Genomic DNA, 14,449 nt, shown 5'->3' on the forward strand with positions numbered 1-14,449 from the left:
CTGCCTCCAATTCAGGAAAAAGAGCAGAGACCACCACACCTTCAGCCAAAATGGGACCCGGGTCTTCAAAATTTCCACCTCCCGGAAAACAACGTGACAGGGCATCTGCCTTCACATTCTTAACCCCAGGGCGGAACGTGACAACAAAATTAAACCTTGAAAAGAACAAAGACCATCTGGCCTGTCTTGGGTTCAGACGCTTGGCTGACTCCAAGTAGGCCAGATTTTTATGGTCAGTAGACACGGTAATAGGGTGTCTGGCTCCCTCTAGCCAATGGCGCCATTCCTCAAAAGCCAACTTGATGGCCAACAATTCCCTATCTCCCACATCATAATTTCTCTCTGCGGAGGAGAGTTTCTTTGAGAAAAAGGCACACTGTTGCCATTTGGCAGGAGAGGAACCCTGAGACAAGACCACACCCACCCCTACCTCAGAAGCATCAACCTCAACTATGAAGGGTAACGAAATATCAGGTTGTACTAGGATGGGAGCGGAAGCAAAACTCTCCTTGATATTAGAAAAGGCCTTACGCGCCTCTACCGACCAGGAAGAAAAATCTACCCCCTTTCTGGTCATATCAGTGAGTGGTTTAACAACAGAGGAATAATTCAAAATAAATTTCCTGTAATAATTGGCAAAGCCCAAAAAATGCATCAGCGCCTTCTGATTCTCAGGAAGCTCCCACTCAAGCACAGCGCGGACCTTCTCGGGGTCCATGCGAAAACCAGAAGCGGAGACAAGAAACCCCAGAAATTGAATTTCTGGAACCGCAAACACACATTTTTCCAGTTTCGCGTATAATTTATTCTCCCGCAGGATGAGCAAGACCTGACGTAAGTGTTCCTTATGAGTCTTGAAATCAGGAGAAAAAATCAAAATGTCATCCAAATACACTAATACAAATTTTCCCATTAAATGATAAAAAATGCTGTTCACGAAATGCTGAAAAACGGCTGGGGCATTCATCAAACCAAAAGGCATAACCAAATTCTCAAAATGGCCCTCAGGGGTATTGAAAGCCGTTTTCCATTCGTCTCCTTCTCTGACCCTAACCAGGTTGTATGCCCCTCTTAGGTCTAATTTGGAAAAGACTTTAGCCCCAACAACCTGGTTAAACAGGTCCGGGATCAGAGGAAGCGGATAAGGATCACGAATAGTGATACTGTTCAGCTCCCTGAAATCCAGACAAGGTCTTAAAGAACCATCTTTTTTCTTAACAAAGAAAAAACCAGCGGCAACAGGTGACTTCGAGGGTCGTATGTGTCCTTTTCTCAGACTCTCAGAGATATAAGCACGCATAGCGACCCTCTCAGGTTGGGAGAGATTGTATAAACGAGATTTAGGCAGCTTGGCGCCTGGGATGAGATTAATAGGGCAATCATACTCCCTGTGCGGAGGTAAACCCTGAACTCCACTCTCAGAGAAGACATCCAAAAATTCAGAGAGGAAAGGTGGTACAGTCTTAGTAGAAACCTCAGAAACAGATGTTATGAGGCAATTCTCTCTGCAAAAGTTACTCCAACCATTTATTTGCCTCGCTTGCCAATCAATGGTGGGGTTTGTCTAGTGAGCCAGGGTAGCCCCAACACTATAGGAGTAGGCAAACCGCTAAGGACGAAACATGACACATCCTCAACATGAGCATCACTCACAATTAAACGGATATTGTGAACTATGCCCTTTAATGATCTCTGAGAAAGTGGAGCTGAATCAATAGCAAAAACAGGAATATCCTTTCCCAAAGTGCATACCTGGAAACCATGAGTTATTGCAAATTGATTATCAATGAGGTTGACAGCTGCTCCACTGTCCACAAAAATCTCACAAAAAATGCTCTTGCTCTCTAGCGCCACCCTAGCAGGCAGGACAAAACGGGAACTACAAGCAAACGGAAAACCTTCAATTTCCGCCTCAACCCTGCCAATAGTAACAGACGGAACATTTTTAAAAGATTTTTTCCTTTTTGTCTCTTTATTACTCCCAGAAAACTGCCTGAATCTCCTAGAGGGACAAACATTTGCCAGATGATTTATACCTCCACAACAAAAACAAACCCTCCCCTGCGGGCTGAATCTTCTATTGTCAGAGGCAATCAACCCCAGCTGCATGGACTCCTGCTCAGAAGGGGCTGACAGCGACTGAGACCCCTGTGCACAGAATGAGACCGCTGCACTGTCCCGGGACTGAGTATGACAGGAAGGAGAGATCTCTCCTCTCTCTCTAAGACGCCTGTCAATACGAACAGCCTGAGACATAGCAGAATCCAAGGAGGTAGGTCTCTCATGAAAGGCAAATGCATCTTTCAATCCCTCTGAAAGACCATAGCAAAATTGACTTCGGAGTGCAGCATCATTCCAACCCGTATCTGCTGCCCATCTCCGAAATTCTGAGCAGTATATCTCTGCGGATTGTTTACCCTGGCATAACAGACGTAGTCTAGACTCAGCCAGAGCAATACGATCCGGATCATCATATATCTGACCCAGGGCTAAAAATAATTCATCCACTGAACGGAGGGGCTGTGCCCCCTCCGGCAGCGAAAAGGCCCAGGACTGAGCGTTACCCCTGAGCAGCGATATAATGATCCCCACCCTCCGTTCTTCATCACCAGAAGAATGGGGAAGAAGGCGAAAATGGAGTTTGCAAGCCTCTCTAAAACGCACAAAATTCTCACTACCCCCGGAGAACGTATCCGGGAGCGACATCTTAGGCTCAGCACAAACTCCATGAACGCAAGCTGAACCGGTCACTTGAAACTGAGAAAAAGTCTTACGGAGATCAGCTACCTCCAAAGAAAGACCCTGAAAGCGTTCAGCCAAAAGTGAAACCGGATCCATGCTTGAGACGGTTTTGGCGGCTGATAATGTCACGGATGGTGTACAGGAAACAAGACAATACCATATAAACAATGTCTCTCTGGATCCACAACTAAGGAATAAAGGGAGACCCCTGCAATAGACCTGCCACTCTCCCTCACTGCTCAGCCTATGCGAACACCCCAAAGGTGGATGGGCGCATATCCACGTTCCTCGGCTATCTATTACCTGAAGACCCTACAATAGTGAGGGGACACGACCACCGGCTCCCTACACTGACACGGAGGGAGTCAGGGTCACCTGGATCCAGAAAAGAGAAAATCATAAATACATAAACAGCACTTATCTTGCTGACGACTGACGACTGAGGACTGGGAACAGGGAACTGGGAACAGCATGCACACACACTCCAGGAAGTTGTATCAGCCGCACACTACTGCATTATGGGGAGGAACTTAAAGGGCAGCAATCAGTCCAACTGCATGACAGCTGAGATAGACTAACGAGATGAGAAACTAAACCAAAACAAAGAAATTCAAGGAGGAGGATCTGAAAAGCTCCTGTTAGCGCTTCTCAGCTGTCTGGCTGTGACACAGACGGGCCGGTCTGAGTATTTCACAATCTGCTCAGTTACTGGGATTTTCACTCACAACCATTTCTAGGCTTTACAAAGAATGGTGTGAAAAGGGAAAAACATCCAGTATGCGGCAGTCCTGTGGGCAAAAATGTCTTGTGGATGCTAGAGGTCAGAGGAGAATGGGCCGACTGATTCAAGCTGATAGAAGAGCAACGTTGACTGAAATAACCACTCGTTACAACCGAGGTATGCAGCAAAGCATTTGTGAAGCCACAACACACACAACCTTGAGGCGGATGGGCACAACAGCAGAAGACCCCACCGGGTACCACTCATCTCCACTACAAATAGGAAAAAGAGGCTACAATTTGCACGAGCTCACCAAAATTGGACTGTTGAAGACTGGAAAAATGTTGCCTGGTCTGATGAGTCTCGATTTCTGTTGAGACATTCAAATGGTAGAGTCCGAATTTGGCGTAAACAGAATGAGAACATGTATCCATCCTCTGATGGCTACTTCCAGCAGGATAATGTGTGTTGTACGGGAACTGTAATACCCGTCACTACCAAAGTGTCACTTGGTGTGCTGTCGTCCCTCCTTAGTTATGGAGAAGTTGTTATATGTCATCTTTATAAATTGTCATGTAATGCATGTATTTCCCTGTTGCTATGAAACTTGCAAGTACAGGCCGGCTAGGGGTGTCATTCCAGCTCTTAGGCATTAGAGGGAGCTAGGGAGCCCTAGTTTATATAAGGGCCAGACAAGGAAGGGAAAGTCAGTGTAACCTGATCTAGTGTGGAGTGCAGAAGTCAGTCTAGACCACAGCTCAGAAGTTTCTAGAGCCTGAGGAAGTTTCCAGAAGCTGAGAGAGACAGAGGCAAAGATCAGGAAAGCAAGAGGTACTCAGAAAGACAGAGGAGGTACTGATTAAAGCTATAGCCAAGGATATAAAGCCAGAACTAGGTTAATGGGCCTTGGTGAAGAATTGCTACTTTCCAGGATCAGACAGAGTTAGAGTGCAAGCTCCTTTGCTGCAAGTCCTGTGTTCAACACTCTGTAATTACCCTGCTGTACTGAATTGCCTGCATCGACCGAATTGCAAAATCGACTGTATGCTGAGGAACTGCATTTCCTTTATTGTCTCTGCTTGGAAAACCTACTAAAGTTTGAGTTCTGTTTTAATCCTACGTTTCCTCAAATTATTCCTGCATCCGCAAACGGCGTGCCACCGTTTACTTGGCACTGGCGTCACGAACTATTCCTTACCTATACCTGCCCTTGCAGAGAGTCAGCTGTACCAGGTTAGTGTATATTGCACTACATCACCCAGAAACACCTATTACACACAACTTGAGTACGCTGCACTTCTCTTTTGGCGTTTCACGAACAGGATACGCACGCTTTCTAGTGCAAGAAGCGTGAACTTTGTGCCTTATACAGTTGCCCTGTGACCAAAGTGACAATTTGCCTGTTTATTGCAAGTGGACTTTGTGGACTGAAAATCCTACCCAAAGTGTACTCAAAACCTCTAAAAAGCGCTGTGCAGTATTGCGCTATCCAGAGGAAGAAAATCGCCGCATTGGAGTGTGGTTTTGTGGACTTTTAACAATCCTGCTTGCTGTCAGTGAATGGACAGCGTTTTGCTAAAGATGGCCACCAGCTGCCTGGAGTAAAGTTTCCCGCGCCGCTGAGAACCTTCGTGGGCGGATCCCTGCAAAGACATAGAGAGTCCCGCCCTCTTCATCATCGCACCGCCGCGGCCCTGTTTCTTCTACGTCATCGGGTGCTCAGGACGTCCGGAACCTCGCGAGACTTGGCCTGCGCAAGACCAGCGATAACGGTAAGCACTGGTAACCGGAGGGAAGGGGAGTGTACCGGCCCCTTTAGTCGCCAGCGGCCACCTCTCAATAGACTACCATGTCAGAGCCAGGAGTGCCTGAGCAGCCGGCCCCAGGAGAGCTTGCGGCTCCTAATCATCCTACAGCCCCCAGCATGATGCCCTTTACCAAGCCTTACTACTTCGGGGCCCCATGGTTCCCTCGTTACAGGGGAGAGACCCATACCCTAAGGGACTTTAAAGAAAAGTTGCTGGCACTATTCCGATTGTACCCTATAAATGCCGACCAGCAAATGGAAATCCTGCTGGCACAACTGGAGGGAGCTGCCCGTAGAGAAGTGTTATCCTAGCCGGCTCCTGAGCGGAGTACTATAGAACAGATATTCACCCGCCTCAGGGCCACTTTTGAAACTAGGACTGCCTCAGAGATAAAGATGCATTTCTTTGGCAAGAAACAGAAGTCCGGTGAGTCCCTCCGTGACTATGCCCTATCACTTCAGGAGGCTTTAGGGGCTGTAATCCAGATAGATCCCAAAGAGGCTGATAATCAGGACCAGACCCTAAGGGAACAATTTATCAACGGGGTGTCTAGTGAACAAATAAGGACCCAGTTAAAGATGCTGTCTGCCCAGCACCCTAACAGTACCTTTCTGGACTTTAAAGAACTGGCTATAAAAATTCTGGGGTCCGCAGTATCTCCTGAGTTGAGCACCCCACCTGAATCATCAGCCTGCAGGCCAAAACCGCTTATCACTAACCGAGCTGAGGCCGGCCAAGCTGTTCAAGTGTCAGCTACTGATACTATTGCCATGCTGACAGAGCAAGTAAATCACCTCACTAAAAGTCTAGAGAAAGTGTGCAGAAAAATAGAGGAATGGGAAAAACCCATAATGCTAGAAGAAGAGTTCCTGTCACCTCCTAGGCCGTTCCCACCTCCATACCAAGAGACTCACCCCAGGGATCCTGGGAGGCGTAATAGAGGTCGCAAGAAGCCCGTGTGTACATACTGCAAAAAGCTGGGACACACAGAATCCACGTGCTGGCAGTTAAACGGGCAACCCCTGAGGCTGAGGACCAACCCTCGGGAGGTAGAACACTAGGTCCAGAGGATCCAAATTGGATGCCACGTTATGTAGGATCCCATCCTAAAATCAATATAGAGATCAACGGGGTCCCCTTTGAAGCCCTATTAGATACTGGGTCTCAGGTCACTACTATTCAGCTGCCTGCATTTGAAAAGTTCTGGGACACCAACCAGTTGACCCAACCGCCTGAATCCTGGGTGGAAATTATCGCCAGCAATGGCAAACCAGTAAAGGTTCATGGATACTGGGAACCCACCCTGCAGGTGGGAGAAGTAACCCTGCCTCAACAGGGAGTGATCGTAGTACAGGCCGGTGACAGAGGAGGACATCCTGTCATTCTAGGCACCAATGTTTTCAAAAACTGTTATTCAGAAATACTTGCTGTATTACATCAGACTTTGCCCACTGCTTCCTCTGCATCCAGGAGGGTGATTCAAAAGACTATTACTGTGTTAAGTGCCCAGCAGAGGTTTGCTAATGGGAAAGGAGAAATTTGTACTGCCAGGATCCGTGATATTAAGCCTGTGACTTTGCCTCCTAATTCTCAAACTCTTTTGTGGTGTCGTGCTGTCCTGGGAGTCGAAGGCCGAGATTATCCAGCCCTGGTGGAACCACTCCAGATGGAGGATTATCCTTATGTGAGAGCTGCCAAGTGCCTGGTGAACGTCTCCCAAGGTAAAGTACCTGTCCGTCTGATTAATCTGAGTAATCATCCTGTTGCGCTTACTAAGCATTGCCCTGTTGCCCAGCTGTCCCAGGTGTCCTTCCAAGACATCATTCGTCTTCCAGTGACAGAAAAGCCGCCAGCTGCAGACAGCAGATGTTCGCCGGTGACCCAGCCACAAGTGCCCTGGTGGGAAGAGCTCCATGTAGGGGACGAGACTACCCCCCAACATCAACAAGAAGGGATTCTACAGCTTGTCAAGGAGCACCACCAGGCCTTCAGTAAGCATGCTACTGACTATGGAGAGGTTAGTGTCATACAACACACCATACCTACTGGCTCTCATCCTCCTATCAAGGAGAGATACAGACCCTTACCACCTACTTCATATCAGACTGTAAAGGAAATGATCCAAGAAATGAAAGACTCTAATGTGATCCGGGACAGCCGTAGTCCGTGGGCTGCACCCCTGGTTCTTGTAAAGAAGAAGGACGGTAGTATCCGTTTCTGTGTGGATTATAGGAAAATTAATCAAATAACCCACAAAGATGCATACCCACTGCCCCGCATTGAGGAGTCACTAACTGCTCTGGGCTCTTCTGCCTATTTCTCCACATTGGACTTGACCAGCGGCTACTGGCAAGTACCCATGGCCCCCGAGGATAGGGAAAAGACTGCTTTCACTACTCCCATGGGCCTGTTTGAATTCAATTGTATGCCGTTCGGGCTATGTAATGCCCCAGGAACTTTCCAGAGACTAATGGAACAGTGTTTGGGTCACAAAAACTTCGAAACAGTGCTGCTGTATCTAGATGACGTCATTGTGTATTCAAAAACATATGAAGACCATCTGAAACATTTGGCAGAAGTATTTGAAATCCTTATCAAATATGGCTTGAAGGTAAAGCCATCCAAGTGTCACCTGCTCAAGCCTGCAGTAAGATACCTGGGGCATGTAGTAAGCAGAGAGGGAGTGCAACCTGACCCTGATAAATTAGCAGCTGTCCGTAATTGGCCGGTTCCTACTACCGTCAAAGAGGTGAGGAGTTTCCTTGGTTTTGCCGGCTACTATAGACGTTTTATCCCCCATTTTGCTCAAATAGCTGATCCTATCCAGGAACTCTTGAGGGGGCAACCCAAAAAGAGTCCTAGAACTCCTGTGCCCATTGAGTGGAATGAGAAAAGAGAGATCGCGTTCCAATTGCTAAAAAAGAAACTGACCGAGCCTCCAGTGTTAGGTTATCCAGATTATAGCAAGCCCTTCCATCTCTATACTGATGCTAGCAAGCGAGGCCTGGGAGCTGTGTTAGCCCAGATCCAAGAGGGAAAAGAGAGAGTGATAGCATATGCAAGCCGCTCCCTGAAAGGAGCTGAGAAAAATGACCAGAATTATAGTTCCTTCAAACTAGAGTTCCTGGCATTAGTGTGGGCGGTGACAGAAAAATTCAAGGATTATCTAGCCGCCACCCCGTTCATTGCATTCACTGACAATAACCCTCTGGCGCATCTAAATACAGCTAAATTGGGGGCCTTGGAGCAGAGATGGGCCTCTCGCCTTGCCAACTATAATTTCTCTGTAAAGTATCGTGCTGGACGTACTAATGATAAAGCTGATGCTTTATCCAGGCTTCCCACAGAGACAGCTCCTGATGATGTGCGAGATGCTTGGGAAGATGTAGAGATGCCGGCTTTCTATAACAAATTTGCTCAACAGGATCAGGCTCGAGCTACCAATAACAGAGCTGCAGTTCCTTCACCCTCCAGTAGGCCTGATCCTAAAGAAGAAAGGTGGGTGAAACTACAGTCTGAAAGTAGAGTGCTGGGTGAGTTGTTGGACTTCATTACTAGTGGCAGAGCCCCTGAGAGGATTCGGCGGAAGAGTGCAGATCCTGAGCTCATCAAACTGTGGAGACAGCGCCATCAACTCTTCATACAAAAGGGCCTATTGCTACGGAGAAGCCTAGACCCAGTGTCCAACGAGAGAGTGCACCAGATTCTCATACCCCGACGAGATGCAGGTATGGTGTTGGAGATGTACCACAATCAATCCGGTCACTTTGGGGTCCAAAAGACTGAAGCTACTATCCGCCAGCGGTTTTACTGGGTAGGCATGAGAGAAGACATGGAGAAGTGGTGTCGAGAGTGTGTAGCCTGTGCCTTGAAACGAAGTGAGCACCATGATCAGAGGGCACCACTGAGACCCATTGTAAGTACCCGTCCTCTTGAACTTGTCGCCATCGACCATGTAAAACTGGAGCCTAGTCGCTCAGGGTATGCTTATGCCATGACTATTATTGACCATTTCACAAAGTTTGTTGTAGCAGTGCCTGTGAGAGACCAGACAGCCAAGACTACAGCCGAAATGTTCTGGAAGCACTTCCTCCTGCCCTATGGATGTCCAGAAAAGATCCTCACCGATCAAGGACCTGCTTTTGAGTCCCATCTGTTCCATGAACTGTGCCGCTTACACAACTGTAAGAAGATCCGGACAACGGCCTACCATCCTCAAGGTAACGGATTATGTGAAAAAATGAATCAGACCTTGATAGAGATGCTGAGGGCCGTGCCTCCTGAGAACAGAGGAGATTGGCCCAGTCTGTTGCCACAGCTCATGTTCACTTACAATCATACCATCCATTGTTCCACTGGGTATACCCCTTTTTACTTGATGTTTGGGCGCCAAGGGACATTGCCTGCTGATCATTCATTGGACATACATGTACCTGATTGCATTAACCCATTACCTAATACTGACTGGGTTGCTGAGCACCAAAGGCGATTGGATGCAGCCAAAGCCATTGTTCAGGAACGTATGGACTTTGCTAGAGACCGACAGCAGAGGGACTATGATCAGACAGCCCATGCAGAACCCTTGACCATAGGGGCCGTGGTATGGTTAAAGAATAACCGTCGTACCAGCAAATTGGACAGTAAGTGGGAGCGAAGTCCTTATGTTGTCACTGCAATCCCAAATGTTGGAACTCACACTTATGAGATCACCCGGGAAGACAAGGGATCCCAAATTGTACACCGAAACCGGTTAAAGCTCTGCCTGACACCAGAACCTAGTGATGAGAGTTCTGGATCTGAATATCCTGTGTCAGAGTCAGCAATACAGCCCGAGGATCCTATGCAGGCTGTTAGTAATCTGAGGTTTGACGCTGATCCCATGCATTGGCTTCTGACACCTTGGTTGAACTTGCTGGTGCCTGCTCCGGCACCTATTGTAGCTTCACCTCGAGAAGAGCCGGTTCAAGATGCTCCGGATCCAGTACCCCCTCTCGTGGATATTATTGTTCCAGTTGTTCCTGTTGTTCCAGTTGTTCCTGTGGTTCCAGTTGTTCCTGACCAAGGTCTCACGGATGGAGACCATCCTGTTGCTCCTCTCCCTTCTACCTCGTTGCTAAGGGAAGAGGAGACCCCCGTGTTGAGACGGTCTACTCGGATGACCAGGGGACGCCCACCAGTCCGTTTAGGAGACTTTGATTATTCTGGTGGTGTCTCCTCCCAAACAGTTGCCACGGGCAATACCTTACTTGACATTTGTGCGCAAGAATGGACTCCTCCACGTGAGCCCTTGCCTGTGATACACCCACAGGAAACTCCTGGGTAGTTCCGTTATTTTGCTGTTCTATCATGGACTTATTCATTGTCATGGACTATCCTGGTTATAATGTTACGCTGTGCCAGGTCAGCGCCCCCGTTCCATTCATTATCCTGAGAGAAGAGAACGACGCCCCTTGTCACTACCCTTCACCTTTGCCAATTGGACCTGATGTAAATGTAAATGCAGATGAATTACATGTATGTATGCCTGCATGTCTCTATTTTCTATTTCAGGTAGAGATTCCAGTTGGGCGACCCATGATGGAGTACGAGGTCGTACTCAGCTTAAAGCAGTGGGGTATGTAGTGTACGGGAACTGTAATACCCGTCACTACCAAAGTGTCACTTGGTGTGCTGTCGTCCCTCCTTAGTTATGGAGAAGTTGTTATATGTCATCTTTATAAATTGTCATGTAATGCATGTATTTCCCTGTTGCTATGAAACTTGCAAGTACAGGCCGGCTAGGGGTGTCATTCCAGCTCTTAGGCATTAGAGGGAGCTAGGGAGCCCTAGTTTATATAAGGGCCAGACAAGGAAGGGAAAGTCAGTGTAACCTGATCTAGTGTGGAGTGCAGAAGTCAGTCTAGACCACAGCTCAGAAGTTTCTAGAGCCTGAGGAAGTTTCCAGAAGCTGAGAGAGACAGAGGCAAAGATCAGGAAAGCAAGAGGTACTCAGAAAGACAGAGGAGGTACTGATTAAAGCTATAGCCAAGGATATAAAGCCAGAACTAGGTTAATGGGCCTTGGTGAAGAATTGCTACTTTCCAGGATCAGACAGAGTTAGAGTGCAAGCTCCTTTGCTGCAAGTCCTGTGTTCAACACTCTGTAATTACCCTGCTGTACTGAATTGCCTGCATCGACCGAATTGCAAAATCGACTGTATGCTGAGGAACTGCATTTCCTTTATTGTCTCTGCTTGGAAAACCTACTAAAGTTTGAGTTCTGTTTTAATCCTACGTTTCCTCAAATTATTCCTGCATCCGCAAACGGCGTGCCACCGTTTACTTGGCACTGGCGTCACGAACTATTCCTTACCTATACCTGCCCTTGCAGAGAGTCAGCTGTACCAGGTTAGTGTATATTGCACTACATCACCCAGAAACACCTATTACACACAACTTGAGTACGCTGCAAATGCACCATGTCACAAAGCTCGAATCATTTCAAATTGGTTTGAACATGACATTGAGTCCACTGTACTAAAATGGCCCCCACAGTCACCAGATCTCAACCCAATAGAGCATCTTTGGGATGTGGTAGAACGGGAGCTTCGTGCCCTGGATGTGCATCCCTCAAATCTCCATCAACTGCAAGATGCTATCCTATCAATATGGGCCAACATTTCTATGGGCCACATAGAATTAAGGCAGTTGTGAAAGCAAAAGGGGGTCCAACACCGTATTAGTATGGTGTTCCTAATAATTCTTTAGGTGAGTATATGTTATCTGTGAAGATGAAATTAGGCCTGAGTAGTTCATGCAGAGGCACAATGACTGGATTAATGATGCTATCAAATAGTATGGGCTTGTCACTGTACCATTCACAAAATGCAGGGCAGTTCTGTATTGACTAGACACATCGCCCCACACTGTAACACCACCACCACCACAGGCTTGTCTGGTGACAACGGTGGCTGACGCATGGCACTCTGCTTGACGTCTACAACATCGTTGGTGGCCAACATTTCTGCTCAGCCATCATCGACTTTCATCAGTGAACAGCACTGGTCCCTCGTCTAGCATAGATGCTCCCTTGCCCATGTAAGATGATGACGCCTGTGGTCAGGTACTCTTGCTGGTCCTCTAGCACGCAGACCATGCTGTAAACAGTTTTGAATGGTCTGATGTGACACTTGGGTGCCTCTCCTCTCATAAATGTGCCTGGAGTTGTGTGGCATTCATAATCTGGTTCTAAAGTGCATTGTTCACAATGAAGCAGTCATTAGTGTTGGATGTGACCAAAGGACGTCCACTTCTATGCAGGGGCGGACTGAGCGGACGGGCACTTCGGACGTGGTCCGAGGGCCCGGCCGGGATGGGGGCCCGCCGCAGAATAACAATGTGTTATGCCCAGCGCCCCGATTCCGAATGTTATGCTGGCCTGGTAATGGCAGCGTGGCCCGGTGCACTCACTGTATTCTATTACACCGGGCCTCGCTACTAATACTAATATTCATATGTGAACAAGAGAAATCCTCTGCGATCCTCTCCCTCTCTGTACTCACAAACTCAGTAGCAGGCAGGCCGGGCGGCAGCGTAACTCACTGACGTCACGCGCCTGCTCTGCCTGCTTCATTCATAAAGTGGGAGGAGCAGGTGCGTAACGTCAGGGAGTTGCACTGCCGCCCGGCCTGCCTGCTACTGAGTTTGTGAGTACAGAGAGGGAGAGGATCGCAGAGGATTTCTCTTGTTTAATGCCTATTGACCAGGGCCGCCATCAGGGGGGTACAGCCGATACCCCAGTAGGGGGCACGGCCAGTTCCAATTTAAAAAAATAATATTTTTTTTATTTTATTTTTTTTCATTTGTCAGTGACTTCACTTGAGTTGAACTTTATTGCGTCGCTAGAGGGGGCAATTGATTATTCCTTGCCCGACCCCTTCACTTCGCTGATCCCGTATTATACCTGCGGACGGTATATCGGCTCCGGCTGCATTCCCCTTTAAAAGGCTCTGAGCCGCTGCGCAGAGTAACGTAGCTGCGCAGCGGCAGGTGACGTCAGACGCTGTCCGCTGCCTGACCCCATCTTCAGATTTAGCACGCCGCAGCCTGCCTGCCACTGCCAGACACAGTCAATTCTGGTTGGTTTGCAGGCTTGCAGCCAGGCACGGTGGCGGGAACCTCTGTTCTGGCCTCTGGGAGTGGGACTGGGACGGACTGGAATCGAATCTCATCTGGAAAGAATTGTGGAAGCCTGCCCAGCTGCCCTAGTGCCCTCGCCCATCCATCACACACATGTTGGACTTGGACCACTTGGATGGACCCCACCCCAATGATTCATTGAGGTCCTTTAGGTTATTACTTGACTTGTTTCCATAAGGGGCTGGGTGGGCTGGCAAGGGAGGGGTTAATAACAATAAGTGATGGAGGATCATGGCCCTGTGGGATAATCCAGAAAACAGCTTTGCATTTTACCCCCGAGCAAAGACCAGCAAAGTAAGACCGGGCAACATTATCCAGGGCGATGATGATCCTCCATGATCCATCACTTATTGTTATTAACCCCTCCCTTGCCAGCCCACCCAGCCCCATTTAGCTGTGTGTTCTGCTTTGGAAAAAAAGTTTAGGCCATGAAGGGGTTAATTAAGTGTTGGAGGGGGTGGGGTGTTATTATTGTGTTTGGGATCCATTTAACAAGTTTGACCAGTTGGATTTGAGAGTGGTTTAGTGTCATCCACAGATCCCCCATAAAAGTGTGTCATCTACAGATCCCCCATAACAGTGTGTCACCCACAGATCCCCCATAACAGTGTGTCACCCACAGATCCCCCCATAACAGTGTGTCACCCACAGATACCCCCATAACAGTGTGTCATCCACAGATCCCCCATAACAGTGTGTCATCGACAGATCCCCCCATAACAGTGTGTCATCCACATTTAAGATTGTGTAGGGTGTGACTGGAGGTGGGGCATGGAGGCGGGACAAGGGTGGGGCTTGCAGCAGAACATGGGTGGGGCCTGTAAGAGGGCCCTTGATTTATTTTGCCCGGGGGCCCTGAGGGTTCTCAGTCCGCCCCTGCTTCTATGCCGTTCTGTGACTCTTCCAGTCTGTTGCAACCTGCCAATGACATTCTGTGACACTCTAAGCTCAGTGGCCACTTTCGTGTGAGAACATACTGCTAGAAGCCTCGCAATAACGAG

This window comes from Bufo bufo, chromosome 7, assembly GCF_905171765.1.
Source record: "Bufo bufo chromosome 7, aBufBuf1.1, whole genome shotgun sequence".
In the NCBI taxonomy this organism is placed as follows: Eukaryota; Metazoa; Chordata; class Amphibia; order Anura; family Bufonidae; genus Bufo; species Bufo bufo.